The sequence below is a fragment of the Bos grunniens genome, chromosome 9 (assembly GCF_055505025.1).
Source record: "Bos grunniens cultivar Pamir isolate PY7600 chromosome 9, Bosgru_T2T1.0, whole genome shotgun sequence".
NCBI lineage: Eukaryota > Metazoa > Chordata > Mammalia > Artiodactyla > Bovidae > Bos > Bos grunniens.
Genome location: NC_141173.1, coordinates 25,152,960 through 25,164,349, shown reverse-complemented (window position 1 = coordinate 25,164,349; position 11,390 = coordinate 25,152,960).

Genomic DNA, 11,390 nt, shown 5'->3' with positions numbered 1-11,390 from the left:
GGGAATTTTTTTATGTGTCTGGTGCCTTGATCTCTGCAGCTGCTACCCAGGGGACATTTCCTGGCTGCCTGACTCTAGGGGCCAGGGAAGCTTGTGTTTTTGGTCCCATGGGACCATAATAATTGGGGTCCCACAAAGGACTTCATATTTCTATCTGGCACCCTGATTTTTGTGGCTCTGGTGACCAGCAGGACCTACACTTGTTGTTCTCACGAGACTGTAAACCATGAAGAAAGAATTCTTAAACAAATACCACCCCCAGGGCACAAGAGGCAACAGGCCCAGGATCTCAGTCTTTCTGTGAAAGAGACCTATTAGGTAATCATCAGGGCTGAAGTCTGAAGGTCAGGTTTCTAATTAAGCAGTCCTTAATTAGGAGCTAACAGCAGTCCTTTCCAGGGATCACAGAGCATAGGTGCTATCTTCATATTCTCCCTCTGCCATGCCCAGCCCACCAGTGTCTACTAAAAAGGAGCTTTATATGCAGCTGGTGCCCTGGTTTTCACATCTGGTTTTCACCCCAATTTTTGCAGCTATAATCCAACCCCCTTCATTGCCTAGCTCTTGCAGCCAGGTAAACTTGCACTGTTAAAGCCCACAAGACTATGATAATCAGAAAGATGGTTCTTGGCAGGATGCCACAACTAGGGCCCTGTGCAGATAGCGACTGAGTCACTACCCGTAGTCTTTCTGTGAAAGAGCCCTCTTTGCTTGTCCTGGAGCTTCAGTTTGGCTTCAGGTTTGGCACACTGCTAGTGTCAAAACATATAAATATAAGGACACCAGTTAAAGGAGTGACTCATTATCAGCTGCTCCCTTTGGCTCAAATATCCACATGGAATCTAACTTAGCTTGTGAGTTAGGCTGAACTACATAGAGCTACATGTCAATTGCTGATCAGTTGCTAAGTCATAAGGGATTTGATTTAGGTCATACTGAACTGAACTGAACTGAACTGAATGGTCTAGTGGTTTTCCCTATTTTCTTCAATTTAAGTCTGAATTTGGCAATAAGGAGTTCATGATCTGAGCCACAGTCAGCTCCTGGTCTTGTTTTTGCTGACCATATAGAGTCAGTCATCTATCTTCTCCATCTTTGGCTGCAAAGAATATAATCAGTCTGATTTCGGTGTTGACCATCTGGCTATGTCCATGTGTAGAGTCTTCTCTTGTGTTGTTGGAAGAGGGTGTTTGCTATAACCAGTGTGTTCTCTTGGAAGAACTCTATAAGCCTTTGCCCTGCTTCATTCTGTATTCCAAGGCTAAATTTGCCTGTCACTCCAGGTGTTTCTTGACTTCCTACTTTTGCATTCCAGTCCCCTATAATGAAAAGGACATCTTTTTTGGGTGTTAGCTCTAAAAGGCCTTGTAGGACTTCATAGAACCGTTCAACTTCAGCTTCTTCAGCATTACTGGTTGGGGCATAGACTTGGATTACTGTGATATTGAATGGTTTGCCTTGGAAATGAACAGAGATCATTTTGTCGTTTTTGAGATTGCATCTGAGTACTGCATTCCAGACTCTTTTGTTGACCATGATGGCTACTCCATTTCTTCTAAGGGATTCCTGCCCACAGTAGTAGATATAATGGTCATCTGAGTTAAATTCACCCATTCCAGTCCATTTTAGTTCGCTGATTCCTGGAATGTCAACATTCACTCCTGCCATCTCCTGTTTGACCACTTCCAATTTGCCTTGACTCATGGACCTAACATTCCAGGTTCTTATGCAATATTGCTCTTTATAGCATTGAACCTTGCTTCTATCACCTATCACATGTGCTTCTATCACAACTGGGTATTTTTTTTTTAATTTATTTTTAATATAAATTTATTTATTTTAATTGGAAGCTAATTACTTTACAATATTGTATTGGTTTTGCCATACATAAACATACATCATGTTGATGTATGGTATTGTTTTTGTTTTGGCTCCATCCCTTCATTCTTTCTGGAGTTATTTCTCCACTGATCTCCAGTAGCATATTGGGCACTTACTGAGCTGGGGAGTTCCTCTTTCAATATCCTATCATTTTGCCTTTTCATACTGTTCATGGGGTTCTCAAGGCAAGAATACTAAAGTGGTTTTCCATTTTTGGGCTCCAAAATCACTACAGATGGTGATTGCATCCATGAAATTAAAAGATGCTTACTCCTTGGAAGGAAAGTTATGACCAACCTGGATAGCATATTGAAAAGCAGAGACATTACTTTGCCAACAAAGGTCCATCTAGTCCAGGCTATGGTTTTTCCAGTGGTCATGTATGGATGTAAGAGTTGGACTGTGAAGAAAGCTGAGTGCTGAAGAATTGATGCTTTTGAGCTGTGGTATTGGAAAAGACTCTTGAGAGTCCCTTGGACTGCAAGGAGATCCAACCAATCCATCCTAAAGGAGATAAGTCCTGGGGTTCATTGGAAAGACTGATGCTGAAGCTGAAACTCCAATACTTTGCCACCTCATGCAAAGAGTTGACTCATTGGAAAAGACCCTGATGCTGGGAGGGATTGGGGGCAGGAGGAGAAGGGGACAACAAAGGATGAGATGGCTGGATGGCATCACCGACTCGATGGACATGAGTTTGAGTAAACTCCAGGAGTTGGCAATGGACAGGGAGGCCTGGCATGCTGTGATTCATGGGGTTGCAAAGAGTCAGACATGACTGAGCAACTGAACTGAACTGAACTGCTAAGTCATGTCTGACTCTTTGTGACCCCATGGACTGCAGCACACCAGGCTCCTCTGTCCTCCACTATCTCAGTTTGCTCACATTCATATCCATTGAGTTAGTGATGCCATCTAATCATCTCATCCTCTGTTGCCCCCTTCTCCTCCCACCTTCAATCTTTCCCAGCATCAGGGTCTTTTCCAATGAGTCAACTCTTCGTATGAGGTAGCCAAAGTACTGGAGTTTCAGCTTTAGCATCATTCCTTCCAAAGAAATCCCAGGGCTGATCTCCTTCAGAATGGACTGGTTAGATCTCCTTGCAGTCCAAGGGACTCTCAAGAGTCTTCTCCAACACCACAGTTCAAAAGCATCAACTCTTTGGTGCTCAGCCTTCTTCACAGTCCAACTCTCACATCCATACATGACCACAGGAAAAACCATAGCCTTGACTAGACGAACCTTTGTTGGCAAAGTAATGCTCTGCTAAACTATAGCTTTGACTATCTGGACTCTGTTGGCAAAATGTCTCTGCCTTTTAATACGCTGTCTAGATTTGTCATAGTTTTCCTTCCAAGGAGCAAGTGTCTTAATTTTCTCAAGTGTCATGTTTACAGTCACCATCCGTAGTGCTTTTAGAGCCTGAGAAAATAAAATCTGTCACTTGTTGTACTCAAGTTGTTCCATGTCCAGTTCTAAATGTTTCTCCTTGACCTGCATACAGGTTTCTCAGGATGAGAGTAAAGTGGTCTTGTATTCCCATCTGTTTAAGAATTTTCCACAGTTTGTTGTGATCCACACAGTCAAAGGCTTTAACGTAGTCAACAAAGAAGTAGATGCTTTTCTCTAATCCCCTCACTTTTTCTATGATCCAGTGAATGTTGGCAGTCAGATCTCTGGTTCTTCTGACTTTTCTAAATCCAGTTTGTACATCTGGAATTTCTCAGTTAATGAACTGCGGAAGCCTAGTTTGAAAGATTTTGAGCATAACTTTGCTAGCATGTGAAATGAGTGCAATTGTACAGTAGTTTGAACACTCTTTGGCATTACCCTTCTTTGGGACTGGAATGAAAACTGACCTTTTCCAGTCCTGTGACCATTACATAGGCCTAAAACCAGGACTCCAGCTTTCTCTGTGCCTTTCTACTACTGCCAAGGTCATATCTCTATCTGTTAACATGGGAAATTCAACTCAAGGTAAGACAAGCAAAGGAAGGGCTATTCTACTCAACCTAACTCAAGCTTCCTAAGAGTGGTGCTGTTCCCTTCCAAGAACAACCATAAGCCTTTTCTTCACAGCCACACTGGAAGGAGACAGCGATCCTAATAGAAAATAACCAAATAAAGGGCTTCCCCACGCCACGAAATAAGTGTCCTTGTTCTGGATTCATCCATGTCTGTTGCCAACACCATTACTTGAGGTAGACTGAAAGTATGAAGGACTAGCAAAGTCCAAAATCATGGTACACTTGTGGAGATAATTGAATTTAGTTATGGAGGTTTTGTTGTGTATAGTTAAGACCATTGTTAACCTGAAATTTCCTAACAACTGCCAATGGTAGCAGCTGAGTTTCCAGTCTCCATGAACTACAGTATCCATAAATGAATTTTACACCTGACCCATAAGCATTTCTGGATCCCAGAAAGTTCCTTCTAAGAGGCTCAAAAGGAAAAGATCGGGGACCTGAAGAAACTACATGAAAATCACAGCAAAATGAGTCACAAAGTAGAGTGTGGACACTTAGAAGGGAAGTTGAGTTTTTACTTTTAAAAACCTTTCTGTGGAAAGAAAATGTCAAAGCCCAATAGGATTTAGTTACTTGTCATTATTTATGTGAAGAGAAAATTGAATAATATTAGTGAATACAAACTAAATGTATAACTGCAAAAACCAAACACACATGACATAACCAAGGATAAATGTAGAGAACAATATGGTGGCAATTTGTAAAACAAAAGACAAATAACTAGAGAGTAATGTCTGGACTAATCTAGGTGTTTTAGTAAATTAACTATTAGTTGAATTTTCCAGGTAGCTAAGTGTATTTCTTTCAAAATCCAAAAATACTTCACTTTAATCATTATTTTCTCTAAACCATTTATGGAATTTCTTGACTTTTTAAGTGATATTAATTCACATGATGCAATCTTTTATTTTAATTCACTTTACCTAATTCAAAATTACCTAACTCACTTTACCTAATTCAAAATTTACCTAACACAAAATTCCCCTTTAATCTCATCTAGCCCACCAGGCTCCTTTGCCCATGGGATTTCCCAGGCAAGAATACTGGAGAGAGTCACCATTTCCTTCTCCAAAGGATCTTTCTGACCCAGGGATCAAACTCACTTCTTCTGCACCACCTGGGAAGCCCCTCTAATTTCATCAATATAATATAATTATTTTTAAAAGTTTTATCAACACATATAGTAATATTATGTTCCAGGCATTATTCTTAGTGTTTTTCACATATACTCTATAAGTTCAATCCTTATAACAGCATACAGAGAAGATAATATATCCTTGTTTATCAGATGAATAAACTAAGACACTTGGGTTTAGTTTCATAATTTGCTCAAAGTAGGGAAACTAAAAAGCAACAATCTGGAACCCAAACTCAGGAAACCTGTTTCCAAGGTTGTGAACATGGCCTCATGGCCTCTATGTTCTGTGTTTGCATTTATTTTATTTCATTCCAATCTTTATTGACAAATATGCTTCTTTTAAATAGCAGTGATCAATCAGATGTCTGTGTAATTCTATGATCACTTCTTTACTTAACACTGTTGACATTCCGTATTTTGATATAGTTCTCATTATTATAGTTTAAATGACTCAATAATATTCTATTGGGTTAATAGACCATCTTTCAGTAAACTTTTTCTTATTGTGGGACACAGATTTCTTCAGTTGTTATGGAATCACTTGTATTTGTTTGAAAGTTTTTTGTGTCAAATTTCATGAATTTTTTGACCTCAAAGAAGATAACATTTGCCTGAAAAAGTTTTTTTTTTTTTTTTTGTACTCCAAAATGTTATTAAAGAAACAGAAATTAAAATTATTTAACTTATTCTAGAAGACTCAAAGCAATTATTGCAAATTCCAATTATTTAACTATGATGTACCAGTGTTACCTTGGGAACCACTGAAAGGTGCAGGTTATTTTACATATACAAATTAAATAAAACACACACTGCTGTTCAAGTTTTGTCTGTTTTATGTAGATTCATTTTAGTCTCTTCTTTTGCTAAAAAGCTGACAGGATTCAATTTTGTTTTTAGAGCATGTATACTTCCAATATATGTTGCACATATAATTTTGTAATATTGTATAAACAACGACTAAGTGAGATCTGACTGAAGGTAGTGCTCTTTTAGGATTGAAATTTTGGATGTTGTTAAAAATATTTCAGCCACTTATAGTCTTTCAACAAATTTCTCTCCTTTGTTTCACAAAAGCTAGAGTATTAGCCTCAGATCTACCCAAAGTGAGCTGCTACCAAATTTCAATAGTGGGAGAATAGACAAAAAGGCATGAAGATAGGAGAAGACAAGAGAGTAAATTCACTGAGAGCCATATTGATGTATAAAACAGGCAAATAAATAAAGATCCATTACCTAAAGGGTTTTCTCTTTAGGAATTTATAATTTAACTTTTGTTTGAGACTTGTGGTTAACTCCATAAGCTAATGCATAAGAATACCATCAGTTCAGTCAGTCAGTTCAGTCGCTTAGTCATGTCCGACTCTTTGCAACCCCATGAATAGCAGCACGCCAGGCCTCCCTGTCCATCACCAACTCCCGGAGTTCACTCAGACTCACGTCCATCGAGTCAGTGATGCCATCCAGCCATCTCATCCTCTGTCATCCCCTTCTCCTCCTGCCCCCAATCCCTCCCAGCATCAAAGTCTTTTCCAGTGATTCAACTCTTCGCATGAGGTAGCCAAAGTACTGGAGTGTCAGCTTTAGCATCATTCCTTCCAAAGAAATCCCAGGGCTGATCTCCTTCAGAACGGACTGGTTGGATCTCCTTGCAGTCCAAGGACTCTCAAGAGTCTTCTCCAACACCACAGTTCAAAAGCATCAATTCTTTGGCACTCAGCCTTCTTCACAGTCCAACTCTCACATCCACACATGACCACTGGAAAAACCATAGCCTTGACTAGATGGACCTTTGTTGGCAAAGTAATGTCTCTGCTTTTGAATATGCTATCTAGGTTGGACATAAGTTTCCTTCCAGGGAGTAAGCGTCTTTTAATTTCATGGCTGCAGTCACCATGTGAGTGATTTTGGAGCCCAAAAAAATACAGTCTGACACTGTTTCCACTGTTTCCCCATCTATTTCCCATACTAACTCATAATAGCAACTATATTTAAGATGTACTTAAACATTTTTATTATTAGAATCCATTGTTTGCTGAACTATACAAGGTGGGGATATGAGCATATAGCTGATGTATGTAACATGAAATCTGCTTTTGAAAATCCAAGTCTTTTTAGGTATAGCATGTGAAGCAATGTAAGAGAGCCTACAGATATTAATAACTGTAATGATATGATTTCCAATGAGAAGACAATGTTAGTGACTTAATATTAGTGATATACTTATTATTATTATAGTTACATATTTATATTGAAATGTGACTCTCTGTAAGTTACTTTTGCATGTATAGTAGATCCTGAGGTTAAAAAAAAGAAAAAAGACAGTATGAAGTTTCTTAAATATATAGGACATAGAAAATCTCAGAGAAGGAAAGAATGCTCATAATTCTCTGGGAACCCAGCAGATTTTTAAAGTCTGGGTCATGATGGATTACATTAGAATGTGGGAGAGAAATACCATGCATTGTTCTGTAGCATTTTTCTTTTAACTATTCCTTTCCCATTTCTTTAATGTTCACCTTATATTAATAGTGACTGACATGTTATAGTCAACAGACTTGTGTTGTACATCCAAAGAGAAATTTGCAATGAATTTAAAGATTTGACCTCATCTGTGATTCCAGCAGATAAATAGAAAAAAGCTAGAGAATTGGGATAAAAATTAAAGGAATATTGAAGTCAAATTTTATGCATTATGTCTTCACATTTTTGTGAAATATGAAAATGTATGCAAAAATACACAAAACTTTGCTGTCAGCAAGAATGGATTAGCAAAAGAGAAACAACAAATTATTATAATCATCATCAAGATTCATGTGTTAATTCATATATTTTTATTGCATTGGTTTAGATGTGTTAAAAGCAAATTAAATAGGCATGGTCCTTATCCTACAGAATCTTGGGATTTAAGACAGGCTCCATTACCAAGACAAATGTAAGAGAAAAATAGACAAGTATATACCTCTTAGAGAAAGACATACATTAAGTGAATGAAAGAATAAATAAACTGAATCCTTCCTTTGGCTTATAAGTTTGAGAAAAAGGAAAATGACACCTCCTCAGATTTGGAGTTTAACCACCAGTTGTCACAGGAATAACTTTGAGGGTATACTTTTGCAGTAATGGCAGAAAATAATCTGAAAATACTGGTCTATATCAGTCTATTATTCCTGGTCTATTCTGGTTTATTCCAGTCTATTTCAGTCTATTCTGATCTACTCTACTCTAAACTGGTCTACTGGTCTAAACCAGCATGGTCTATTCCAATCTAAACCAGTCTATTCTGATAAAAACTGATCTGATACAGTTAAACCGACCTGAGCCAGTTGGGACCAGTCTGAAACAGATTGAACCAACTCCTCAAAAACGGTTTAAACTGGCCTGAATCTGTTTGAACTAGGCCAAACCAGTTTGAACTGGTCCGAGCTAGTCCAAGCCAGTTTGAACCAGTCTAAATTGGCCTGAACCAGTTTAAACTGGTCTGAACCTGTTTGAACTGGTCTGAGCTAGTTTGAGCCAGTCTGAGCCAGTTTGAACCAGTCTAAACCAATTTGAACCAGTCTGAACTGATTTGAATAGGTCTGAGCTGTTTTGTGGATGTTCATTGGAAGGACTGATGTTGAAGCTGAAACTCCAATACTTTGGCCACCTGATGCGAAGAGCTGACTCATTTGAAAAGACCCTAATGCTGAGAAAGATTGAAGGCAGGAGGAGAAGGGGACAACAGAGGATGAGATGGTTGGATGGCATCACTGACTCAATGGACATGAATTTGGGTGAACTCCAGGAATTGGTGATGGACAGGGAAGCCTGGTGTGCTGCGGTTCATAGGGTTGCAAAGAGTCGGACATGACTGAGCGACTGAACTGAGCTGGTTTGAACTGGTTTTGCCCAGTCCAAACTAGTTTAAACCAGTGTTCATTCAAAATCCATACTATTCTGATCCAACCAAGTTAAATTTTCAGAACAGACTATTTTAATAATTAAATTAAAATTTCAGTCATCCTCAAAGTTCCTTTTTTTATTTAAAATGCCTTCAGTAATAAAAAAGACTGAATCTGGAAAATACAAGCTTTCATAATTTAATATCCTTAAGTCAATTATTTAAAAAGTAGAATGAAATAGCATGAACAGTATGGCTCATTAATATATTAGCAATGCAAAAAGTAGTTATAGTAGTTGCACAATGTTATAATTTTTTAAAACACCCTTGGTGTTATTCACTGCTTCTTAGTGAAACACATTTGTATTGTTTATTTTTTAATTTGCTTTTCATTCCCTGCTTTACAATTGAACATGTGTTTGCAATTGTATTTAGCAAAATTCATGATCTTAACATTGTACACCAAAGTCAATGTGCCTTCCTGGCACAAAATACTCCGTATTCAAACACTTTTCTAATGTTTGGGGTTCCTGTCTCAATTGACAATACTGAAAAATATGTATTAGCCAAGCAAACCCACTATCTCAAAGCCATGCTGAAAATTACTCCAACCTGTCAAAGCCAATTGCAATTCCCTCCTAGCCCAATTCTTAGCTTCACTTTGTATGTGAAATAGGAAAAGTTGGATTTGATTATAACCACATGCAGAAGAAATCAAGGAATCATATATAACTTATATATTTAATATTATAGATAATTTTCCTTTTAAAGAATATGTCTTTCTTTTCCCATCATTTATCCCATCTCACCTCTTCCAAATAAGTCACTCATCAATACATGAGTAGTTTAGAGTTGTATAACACATTTTAAAATCCTTGCTGCACCACATCATTCTCACCTTGGAGATAGAATAACCCTAATGGAAGAAATCTAAATCTCTTGCAGATTCAGTAATTTGAGGTTTTGCTCAAATGTCAGCCTATTTTCTATGATTTATTATGTTTATATACCGACTACAGTGGTCTGCTAACTATAGTACCCAGTGGCTATTAATACAGTTCTAACAAAAGGGCATGATTCCATCCTTGAAGTTCACTTACATAAAAGTAAATTTCCTTCTTTGAGGAAAAAAATCAATTTTATTTCATACCAGAACTCAGAAGGGCTAAAACAAGGTTATACACTAGATGAGAAACATGACTAAAATATTACCCTGCCCCACTACTGATGGCGAGCACTACAAATTGCTTAAAAGTTAGAGCCCATAAAAATCCCTGGCAAAACTTAAGAGAACAACAAAAAACAAAATAATGGCATTGGGGAAAATAAAGGCAGGTTGCTTGGAATAAACAACATGATTTCCATCTATAAAATCACCCGAGTCCATTGCATTTAACATTTATGAGCATTATCTAAAGGAGAAAGCAGACTGCGTTCAAAGAAGTCTAAGAGACAAATATAAGCTTTACATCTCGGTTCACTGTTATTTATTGATGAAATATTCTAGGATTTTCATCAAGGCTTTGATGTAACTATTTCTTCCTCATTTTAGCTAGTGTGATTGAGACTCTGGTAGAATAAATGATGCAGTCAGACAAGTCAGCACATTATTGTCATGGAAGGAAATGCATTGGGAACTAATTTTCAGGCACTAGAATGACTTGGAGAAGGCAATGGCACCCCACTCCAGTACTCTTGCCTGGAAAATCCCATGGACGGAGGAGCCTGGTGGGCTGCAGTCCATGGGGTCGCTAAGAGTTGGGCACGACTGAGCGACTTCACTTTCACTTTTTACTTTCCTGCATTGGAGAAGGAAATGGCAACCCACTCCAGTGTTCTTGCCTGGAGAATCCCAGGGACGGGGGAGCCTGGTGGGCTGCCGTCTCTGGGGTCGCACAGAGTCGGACACAACTGAAGTGACTCAGCAGCAGCAGCAGAAGAATGACTTGAGATACTCAGCCATTCGGGGTAAGTAAAGTTTTGAATTCTAGTTTGAGGTACTTAGGCTTTTCATCATTTATACTTGCTTATGGGTGAAATATAAATTCAAGGGAGAAAAGTACCTGTAAGACTGAGCAGATGCCCTCTTCCACTACCACAACAATTGTGGAAAGAATTGTTAAGGAAGTGACACATGATCAAGTTAGTCTGTGCTCCCAACCCGGGGCGGGGGGGGGGGGGGGTGGGGGGGGGATGGTTCTATGCTCCCACATGGAAGACAGCTGCCCTGGAAAGCTGCCTGTACCCTCAGCAGACCTTAAGAGAGAGCAAATAAATAAACTGTTGTATATTAAACCACTGGGATTTCAGTTTTTCTTGTTTCCAAACTATAATGCAACCTATCTTGACTGATATTATCAACCACAGTTACAAAACTGTTAATACACTTCCATTAGCTTTCCAGTATTATTTTAGATTATATATATATATGTGTGTGTGTGTATATATATATATATCATGTTT